Source organism: Ambystoma mexicanum, chromosome 6q (assembly GCF_040938575.1).
Source record: "Ambystoma mexicanum isolate Mex_15411 chromosome 6q, UKY_AmexF1_1, whole genome shotgun sequence".
In the NCBI taxonomy this organism is placed as follows: Eukaryota; Metazoa; Chordata; class Amphibia; order Caudata; family Ambystomatidae; genus Ambystoma; species Ambystoma mexicanum.
In genome coordinates, this window is record NC_090937.1 from 672,164,274 (window position 1) to 672,175,435 (window position 11,162).

Here is an 11,162-nt window from a genome sequence, read left to right on the forward strand (position 1 = left end):
GATAAGGTGACCTGCCTTTTCCTTGACCAACAAACAGATTCAGCAAGAAGGATAGTTAGTGGCAGGAGAACAGGGAGATGTTCACAGGTAACACGACGACAAGCAGATTCGGAGTGGTCACCGAAGTTCTCAGGTAGCACGTTCACAAGCTGACTTGCGGTGCTCAAAGATGTTCTCATGATAAATTTGAAGTGGTTTATAAATAATTAGAAAAGAGGGTGTTTATGTGAATGGATGACATGTATATATCATGGTCTTATGTGGATTGCAGGGGCGCGGCCTGCTTCAGGGGATCCGGCATGGAGACACAGGGTCTGAGGAGGGCATGTGAACAATGACCCCTGCGCGTAAGATACCTTTGAAGTGTACATGGTGTTGACACCTTTGCCGTTCCCGCCCCTGATAGCACCCCTTGGCAGCGCACATCCACTGGTGCCAACTGCCTTTGATAATGGAGGGGGGATGGACGGGCCTGAGGAGTGCAGACAAGGCCCAGAACACTGCTGAATGGAGACACACTTATGTGGATTGCAGGGGCGCGGCCTGGTTCAGGGGAGCATGCCTGGAGACACAGAGTATGGGGTGGCCATGTGTACAATGGCCCCTGTGCAGAATATACCTTTGAAGTGTACATGGCGTTGGACACCTTGACCGTTCCCGCACCTGACAGCACCCCTTGGCAGCGCACATCTACTGGTGTCAACTGCCTTTGATAATGGAGGGGGGATGGACGTGCCTGAAGCGTGCAGACAAGGCCCGGAACACTGCTGAATGGAGACACACTTATGTGGATTGCGGGGGCACGGCCTGCTTCAGGGGAGCATGCCTGGAGACACAGGATCTGGGGAGGCCATGTTTACAATGGCCCCTGTGCGGAATATACCTTTGAAGCATACATGGGCCCTCATTAGAACCCTGGCGCTAAGTGTTTAACGGCGCCGTAAAAGGTTGCAGCGCCGTTAATCACTTAGCGCCTTACTACGAGGTCTCTTTGCGGGACCCGACCTGAACGGCTGATCTAGACCAGCTGTTAAAGTAGGGACCCGCAAAGGGACCTTGGTGCAAAGCACGGTACCGCAATTTGGAACTAGTCAAAGACATATTCCTCAAAAGAGGTAGAATGATAGATGTATACTGGCGGCTGAACACAGAACTGCATTTTTGTAGTGCAAAGACCGGGCAAAGTTAGCGCATAGTCCTTTTTGCAGTTCAAAATGACCTTGCCCAGATTTGCATGGCAAAAATACACTTTTCAGCAGTGCAAACGCAAATATTCCATGAATCGGGCCCTATGTTTCAGTAAATCTTATATATGTACTTATTTTCCGATATCCACGGTCATGAAAATGCAATAAAATGCACCTTTTCATAACGGCCATTGTTTGACGAAAACTACAAATGTGCACCTTTCATCGCTTAGGCACCTTTGGGCACCTCAAATCCCCTTGATACACCAGTCACCCACTGCACACCCAAACACTCTCTCCCACCCTCCTTATGATGCCTCAGCAATGTCTCTTGACGTATACTTAATCATTTCTGTGACACACTTACATTTAGCATATTTTACGTTATGGGCATATAGTCGTGGATATGAACACCACTATCATGGACATATCATCACATTATTTACACATCTGAAGCCGTGGGTATCATGACATTCCTTCATGCCAATCTCCTTACTTCCTGTGTCCCACCTTCCACAATTTTACATGTTTTCCTCTTTTCCCCTTGCCATCTCTACCCTGATGTCATTTATTTTTTTGTTGCCCTCTTTACAACTTTGTAATTATGACTAACCCCGGATATAGCTGTCTATAACTGTCTATAACTGCCTACAGCCATGGATATTATTGCACACATAGCTACAGTTATCGCAAATTCCTTTGTGGCACTCCCATTATTACCTACCTCCTAGACTCCACAATTTCATATTGTCTCCTTTTTCCCCCTCACCACCTCTACCCAGATCCCATTTTATCCTTTTTCATCCTCCAAATAGCATTTTTTGTAGTTTTCGTTTTTGACTATCCACGGTTACTACAGGAATAAACATCTCTCACATCGAAAACAAAAATAAATGGTGTCTTTTCATTTCTGATAGCCACTCTGCTGCAAAGCAGCATGGGAGATACAGCTATAATTTTGAGAGACAACTTTACACAATTTCAGCCAAATCCTTTATGCGAGTAAAAAGTTATAAGCAATTCATTTTTCATAACTGTAGCCACACTGTAATATACACATGCTATACACTCTGGACCAAGATGTATGACATTTCCTTTGTAAGCAGCTTGGTTTCACAGCAGAGAAATGGTGTCTAAATTCTGACTGTAGGAAGAAGAACAAGTGAGCGGTAGAATGGAAGGGGTGGCGCATGTTTGCTCCCCAGGAAGGAATGCAAGGCCATGGAGTTGGATTGATCTGTGTGATTAATGTACGTTGTCCAACATTAAACATCGATGCGTGTTAACATAGAACCAAAGGCATCGCCACATTATGTTGTATATGGAAAATGAAACAGTGAACATTAAATGTTTACACGTCTAGAAATTCAAGTGTTCAGTCACTTTGTCACCAAATAATTGATGTGTTTGAGTGACAAAGCTAGCCACCATGTGAATAACTTTTCATTATTGGTGTGAAAAAACATTCTATTGTTTACAAACGCTCAGAAACCCATACATTTGGTCCATAGTCTCTTAGTAAAGATGCCTAGCTGTGTTCATGGCGGAGGGGCAGGAAACACCAAAAACATGCATTTTAAATTAAAATCTCAAGCATGCCCGACTTTATTTATTTTGCAGCACATAACCCCTAGGTATATAGGCCTAGTTTCATTGTGGAAGTGCAGGTCATGTAGAACGTTTTTTTTTCTCGCTTGGATCCTGGATTCGAACCGGTGTTTGCTCAGCAAGGGCTTGTTTCCAAGATCAGCACATTGCCCCAGAGCTACTCTCCCCTTATGATCTTTTCAGTTCTGTCCTGGAGGAAACACTGATCCATTATCTCCTATTATGTTAAAAATACCTGTGTGCAGGCCCTCCTAACTTGATTCCCATATTGACATAGAGGGGCTGTACTCAGTGCAAGCCAGTGATTATGTATTTATAATTAATGCCAGATTTGGGGCGCTGCAGACATACGTGGCAACAGCAATGAAAATGAGAAGGATTAAGTTTGGGTAGCCCAATGGCAATCAAGTTTTAAATAGCATATTGTCAGCAATGTTGGAAATTATTGTACATTGTGTTTTATTGTTTTGCTCGATGTGTATTAGATGGATATAAGGTACTGTTTTTCGTTTGTGTCTTCTTTTAATTAGTTCACACTGGCTAATTTATTGAAATTCAAATGTATTAAAATTGCATTGTGTTTTTTTTTACTGTGAACCATTTATGACCTGAGTAAAAGTGATTGACCTAAAAATGTGTGCTAGACTTCAGAAACATATGCAAGTAATAATGTTGCTTGTTAGGACACCACCAGTGATTATGCGTGGGCAATTCTTTGAAGCAGTTCGTAAATCAATGACACAAAAGGTGCATCACATCTAGCAGAGGTCCAATAAACATGACACTGGAGATGTAAAGAACTGAAAAACATCTAGTTTGAAGAATAGAACACAGGTTTAGAAATAAAATTGCAAGAACTGCTGTGGAACCTTTGATCATGACAGCTTCATTGTAGTATGAAAATGGAATCTACTGAGCCACCGAAGTGTGCTGCACGCGGTGCATAGGTGCAGAAATTAATGTAAAAGGGATCAGGCAATTTTCTGGTAATCATTCCAGAGACTACAATGACATTCTCCTGTTATAGATTCAATATGCAATCATACTAGGTCTAGCAGAATCCCTTTGTTGTAATTTCTGGTGTATTTTCAATAGGTTAATTCAAGCAAAGAATTGTCCCCATTTATGTCAGTGAAAGAAGGCAAATGTTAAAAGCCACACTCCTTCAAATCCAGCATATGAGCCATTGTGAACAATATATCGCTCAATGCCATTCTTTGTACTATTTGTACTCATTGAAAATGCCCTCACTTTCGCATCTTATTATTTCCATAGAGCTAACAAGTCATATTTTTGGGAATCTGAAAATGCTCTACAGAACACTTAAAGTGACAGAACAACCTTTGGGCCGGACCCATGTAAAATGTAATCAATGATTACTCACAAGCAATAGTAGTAAAGCCTGATACCTTTCCTCATCAAACAAGCCTTGACAGCTTTCCACGCCCCTTTAGGGCGGGATATCCGGTCCCTATGATGTCATATCCTAGGCGTGGCCCCCTGGGGCTTCCCCCGGAAGTTCGGCCTGGGCAAAATCCTGTCCCGGAAGTGATGTAGGTGTGTTTAACAGGCCCTGGGTCCTTAGCGGGGGTGTCCCACCGGATGTGACATCATGGGGGCTATCGGGAAGGTCCCCCCAAGGGGACTTCCTCCGGATGCCCCCCCAAAGAACCGGAAGTGTGGAGCGGGGTTTTGAAGGGTGGGGCGTGGCGTGCAGGCTGTATATATATATATAGCAGTGTTTTGGCTGTAGGTACAAGCCAATCCTGAGGACCGGGTTGAAATTCTGATTAAACAGCATCAGCGCGATCGGGCAGGTGCGGTAAGGTATACATAAGATTGAAGCTTTGGGCGTCGACCAGGGGTGGCTGTGTTAAAGAGGGTCTTGAGTATAGGGTGGCAGGGTGTCTACACTTATAATAAGACAGGTAAGTATTAGAAAAAGAAAAAATAAAAATTAAAAATTAAAAGAAAATCGAAAATACATTTGTAATTATATCAAAAATGGGAAATTATTAAATATTAATTTTTAATACGCATTTTTTTTTATGATTAGAAAAGTTAATTTTTCATAATTTTCCGGCCGGTTGTGCTGGGGAGAAAACAATTTAGAAAAAAAAAAAATCATAATTTATGAATAATATTCATAATAAATGTTGGGGTGATGGGTCTGAGTCCAACAGGCTTGTGAAGCAAGACCCTATGGTTCTGCAAGGGTCCATTTGTGAATACTGGGCCATCGGTGGAGGTCTCTGTCCTTTTCAAGGCACTCAGGCTGCAAAATGACATGCACAAGGGTCTGCGCAAGCCATGTTCACCCCACACCCCTGCCAGCCGTCTATATATATAGAGAGAGCTCAAAAGAAGATGTTGGGCCCAGCCCTGTGGTGTTACAGCTGTAATTCAACAGGAACAGGCCCAGCGGATATGCTGTTGATCTCTGAAATTCCAGGGGAGGCCGGAAATGGCTGCCGTGTCCGCATGGTCTGTTCTTGCAGCCCTCAGCAGGATGGGTGGGGTGGCAGTGCTGTGGTCTGAGCCCCGAGGGGCAGCTCTGATGGATCACTTTGAATTTCCGGGGGATGTTGCCACACCCATGCAGCCCCAGGCGGTGGAGGAGCCCTTGAAATTTCCGGGAAGATGGTATCCGGCTGACCATGCAGCCCCCAGCCCGCCCCTTCCCCCAACACCCTTAGATCCGGGCTCAAAGTCCTAGGGCCTTATCTTGAGTGGCAGAAGCTGGTGACCATCTGGAGTTAATTTCACAGATATCTGCAAAGCCCGCCACTTTTGAGATACCATTATAAAGAGGGGTGGCTTAACTGTTGTCAGCCCTTGTGCGATGCCTGTTAAGAATTAACCAGCTGCAGACCCAGTGTGTGTGTGTGTGAAGTCATCGTGCATGCTCGTTACAGCTACCATGCAGGAGCAGGATCAGACAAACTATCAGGTAAGGGGTCTATAAACTCTGACATGCTGCAGCCTCCATTAGTTTTATGTAAAATGCTAACTTTTCCTAATTTATCTACAGGACCTCTTCCCAGGGCTTTCACTAGGGGATGTGCTAGATTTTAGTCCTGCCCCAGGTACTATCTTTTATATTCAATTATTGGCATGCCACTGTGTTTAAAAATATATACATGTGCATAGGTACAGAATATGTTTGTTTGTTAGACGCTGGGGTAAATGCTGGGGGCCGCTACGTTTAAAACAATGGTTAGCATGTGGTGCTTTAAAGACATATGTGTAGTTGCACCATATTAGCTTTTTAAAAAACAATTGCCAGTCTGACCTGTCTTTTGAAAAAATAATGATAATAATAATGTGGCCCTCTGTATTGTGCATGCATAGCCATGTGCCCCGTGGCGGGGTGTGCTGAGGTGTCCCGGTTTTGCGGGTGTCTTTGTCTGTATTTGGGGCTCTGGTTCCCCTTTGCCATGATTATGCGCCCATTGGAAACTGCAGTGTTCCCTGTTTTATCTTGTTGTTGTAGTAGGGGGGCATTGCCAGGCATGCACAATAGCGCACATCTGAAATGTTTTTTATTTTTTACAATTTAAGCGCATTTTAGGCAGTGATGAATGAATTATAATATGTGCTTCTTTGAGCAGTACCACTTAAACCCCCACAGTCTCCTCCAAATGCTCCTTAGGTGTAGCGCCTAGACACCCGCTTTCAAGAGCTATGCCTGCTTTTCAAGAGCTAGGTTTGTTTTTGTGTTATTTATAGAGCGCCTTAATCCAAAGCGCTTTACATAGCACATGTTTACATACAATATCACCCATCCGAGATTGGTACTCATTTATCGCCCTCTGAAGGATGAAAGTCTGAGTTGGCTTGCCTGTAGATCACGATCAGATCGCAGCAGCGATCGCTCAACCCGCTGAGCTATCTTACAGGCTGAAAAGGGCATGTTTTGGTAGTGTTGCAAACATAATCAGTAAAGTGGCTAACACCCTGAAAGATGGCCCAATGGTTTTATGCAGGGCGTGAAACCGACAGGATGATGGGGAAAGAGATGGCACAGAGCGAGATTGGATTGAAATTGAAAAGTAAATTAACAATGCGAGGCTGGCATCCATTCAGCAAAATAAATACAGGGGGCAAAAAAAAAAATCCAAGCAGGATGACCAGTCAAGTTTGACATGCTTTTAAAGAAAGCATGGCTTGAAACATTTCTGATGAGTATGTTTATTTTCCAATGGGGTTGTTTAAGGTAAAGTATATGCATATGTAATGCGTCGATTCGATCAAGAGAACACACACAAAATGCAGATTTTGAAATGAAAGTCTTTTTCAAACACGTGTTGCCGTGGTAAGGTGTGTGTTCATCGCATCCACAGAGGCACACATGTAAAAGGGGGCATTTCCCTTTTTTAAACATACAACCATAAGTATGCTTTTAAAATACAGGCGGCATGTCCCCTGTGTTTTAAAAGCATACTTATGCCCCAGATGCCATCCCGCATATTCCATAGGGGGATGGTTGCAGCAGAGGCGGCTGTGGCCACAGGTCCCTGGAGCCCCAGATGCAACCCGATCCCTCAGGACTGTGCGGGATGCCGTCTGGGTTTTCGGGATCTGATGTTTATCTGCATTAGAAGCACGGCAAACTGGGGCCTGACACACGACTTTTATTTAATGAAATACAGATTTGTATCTGCATCGAGCTGCAAACAGGGACATCCTGATCCAGATACACGTCTGTATTTCATTGAATAAAAGGTGTGTGTCTGTATAAAATACGAACACGAACTCAGCATCAAGAGGCCCCTGCGGCTTGCCGCCGGGCTCTTGATACTGAGTTCGGGTGAACAAAGGCTCAGATGCCGACGCCAGACCCCCAGGCCGTATCATTCAATTAGCCTTGACTAAATGTTACTCCCTGGGGGTCTGGCATCGGCATATGCGTCCTTTTGTGAGCGTTAATGGGTCCTGACCTCTTGAGCAGGGCAAACTGATCCAGGGTCAGGCCGGCAGAAGCCCATTTAAAAAAAAAAAAAAATTAAAAAAAAGATAACGTGGGGATGGTACGTGTAGGTGACAACATGAGGTGACAGCAGCCACGCAAATAAGGATCCCACACAGCACCAGCCTGTATTGTTAAATAATTATGCTTTAAATTACAGAAGGAAACCACAGATGTAATTATCAGCTGGTTCCTTCTGTAGTTTTAAAACATGCTTATTTAACACCCCAGTGCAACACTACAAGCCCTGACATGCCCAGGGTGTAAAATTGTCTCAGCACCAACTAAAAAAGTGCCCCCAACTGCAGACGGGCATTTCATTTCTTTTGTGACACTATTTGAACAGGCCCTAAGGAGACTGTTATTGATAAAATGTGATACAGATTATACATTTTAAGGAATAATTATTCAGCAATACTGTCCAGGGCTATAAGCTGCATTGGGAGGTAACCCATCAAAATGCCCCACAGGGGTCCCAGGTGTAAATGGTAATTCATGCCTTTTGTGACAAGGTTTGAACTACACACCAGGGATAAGGTTTTTGATAAAATGTGTGTCATATTGTACATTTGAAGATTATTTATTTAACAATGATGGTCAAAACTACTAGGCACATAGTGAAGTACACCAGCGCGTTGACCCCCAAGGGGTCCTCAGCTAATAAGGACCCCAAGCAGGGTGAGTTGTGCTTCTTCTGCGCACGGGTATCTGTTGCCCCAAGGTTCGGGCATTTGCAGTATGGGAGACCCGAGGCTTATTTATTTATCTATTTATTTTATTTATTGCTTCCAGCAGATGGCTATGCTGCATGGGATGCCGCCTTGGAAGACGCATGTATAAATTCCGAAGCACTTATCGACCTCTTGGCAGAATACGGAATTCCTAGTATCGATACCGCCGGTGTGTACTTTTAATACAGATGTTATTAGTAACTGTTATTAATATACATAATGTAGTTTTATGGCACGAGCATAAGATGATTATAGATATTTAATAATGGGTATTTACAATAACATATGTTGTTTCCTTATTTTCTAGCGGTGATCCATGCGGGCGCCGCTTCTGCAGATGTGCGAGAGGCATCGGCTCTTGTAGCAGGTAATTATTATAGGTGAACCCTGTAAAGCATGTATGCTTTTTTTTTATGAGTCCTGATGCTTTCCACAAATTGAGTCTTTAGTGTAAAACATGATTATGCATTTGAAGCATAGGTCTGCCATGTGACGATTTGATGTAGAACCTGGTGGTAACTGTTTTCTTTGGTTTTTATTGCAGATACACCCAGTGTGGGACCAACGGCATCACGCCCCTCCTCAGATCCCCAGACCGCTGGACCATCAGCCTCTGATGCCACCCCCAGGACCCATGCCAGATACCCAACACCTGCGGTGAACCCGTCATTAAAAAGGAAGCACCCTGGCTGGGGTACAGAATGTAAGTATGCTTAAAGGATCACTGAGAGCTACTCTTTTTTTTTCCATAGCAGGTGTCGTTAATATTTCAGCGTGTCTTTAGAAGAACATGAGCGGTCCGTTATGGGGTTTTACAGAGTGCTGCACAGGCCTAATTTTTATTAACCAGTTTCTTTTAATATTTTAAAGGGGTTCGTATACCTTGAGTTTGACCTGAACAATGTGCCGTAATGTATTACTTGGTCTTTAATATAAAACTAAAACTGTTTTTTTTTCTTTTATTTTAGGGGCGTGTGCTGCTGCTGTTGAGAAAGAAGTTATAGCGCAGCCGTCCACTGTGACCCCGACAGCTCGAACCCCTCCAGTTGCAGGTCAGCCGCCTACACCGCTGTTGTATAAAGCCGCTGTTTGTAATGATGTGTTAGATGGGGCAGTAAAGCTCCTTTTAAATGAAAAGCAGGGCTTAGCGCTTAAAAGGGGGCGGGTGTCTCAAGGGTCTGCAAACAAGTTCATTTTAAATAAAAAGAGGGGCTTATCTCTTGAAAGGGGGCGGGTGTCTCAAGGGTCTGCAAACAAGTTCATTTTAAATAAAAAGAGGGGCTTATCGCTTAAAAGGGGGCGGGTGTCTCAAGGGGTTGCAAATGTTGTAGTACCCATTAACCCCCAACGTATTATTGTTCCCAACAATCATATACCACTGCCTATTGAATCACTCATACCTGTAGCACCTGTTAATGCTGTATCTCCCCAGGAGACACAGACAGGGGGTGCGCTTATACCGGGCCAGGGGCTCCCGGTAGAGGGCTCCGAAAACCTTTTAGACAGAGGGACGGTTAGCCCACGTCCGTGGACCCCCAGCTGTGGTAAGAGCCCACCCCCTCATTTGTACTCCCCAACGAGCCCCAACCGCATAGTCTCTGATAGTCCGCCACAGGAGTCTCCGGCTTGGGGTGAGATCACCCCGCCTCCTGTGTACTCTCCAGCAATCCCCATCCGCATAGGCTCTGGTCATCAGCTCTTGTGGCCCCCGGGCTGTAGAGATATAACACCACCCCAGGCATACACACCTACGGTCCCTAACACCAAGAGATCTATTAGGACTTCTGAAGCTCTAGAAGGTGGGGGTGTTCAACCTAACACCAGGGTCGTCCTAGAGGCGACGCCTATTATAATAATTTCAGATTCCCCCATAAAAATAGGGTCTCAAAACTACGGATATGCATCTGTCATCCGTGAAACAGGATATTCCCCGAAACCCCTTGATCTGTCCTACAGGGGGCCCAACGGTATAAACCAACAAAGACGCATACCCATCATTTATTGTACAGATTCGAATATACAACCCTTAAATAACCCAGCGCCTGTGAATCTCAACACAGCCAACAGTTTTGTAAATATCCGGGCTTCTAAAAAGGGACACGTTGTAAAAGAGTTATTTTGGGCCCCCGGTTTAAAAAAACTGCGAAAGGAAAAACACTTATCAGGCCCGCATAACAGCTCTAGATTATGACGCCAGGCCTGGCGCTTGAGACATCTGTTTGGTAAAAAACATCTAGTAGACATGCGTAAGCGCGTGTCTAAGGCCAAACAAGCCCTTTTCGCTAGGGATTCTAAAAACAGGGTGAACACCATAGCTAAAAAAAGGATGAAAAAGAACACACCACCAACTCGTAAAAACAAACTTGAAAAGAAATGGGTGTTACAAAAGCATATACCGACCCGGCCTGGTTTTGCAGAACCCCCGGAGCCTTTAAGCACAGGGGTGGACCCTGGGATGGGTACATCCGAGTCCTGCTTAAATGCTGCGCCCGAAACACTGCAGCCAGTGTTGGAAAACACAAACACCCCCTCAAACCTTGTTAAAAAACGAGGTATCTCTTTAAAAGATTTACCGGCACGCCATTTAAAATGGCTTCAAACCCTCAGGCAGCGAAAAATGTTTCTCAAACGCCTGAGAAAAGCTAAAATGATAATCATGCAGCGAGC

The 11,162-nt window shown here is 44.4% G+C and overlaps 1 long non-coding RNA gene across 1 annotated transcript; it reads left to right on the forward strand.

Annotated features, from left to right (window-relative positions):
* Nucleotides 1-8,801: 8,801 nt before the first annotated feature.
* On the forward strand, nt 8,802-9,734 carry LOC138515541 (uncharacterized). Its single transcript, XR_011282062.1, has 3 exons — nt 8,802-8,862; nt 9,040-9,198; nt 9,464-9,734. It is a non-coding gene; the product is annotated as an uncharacterized lncRNA (long non-coding RNA).
* The last annotated feature ends 1,428 nt before the right edge of the window (nt 9,735-11,162 follow it).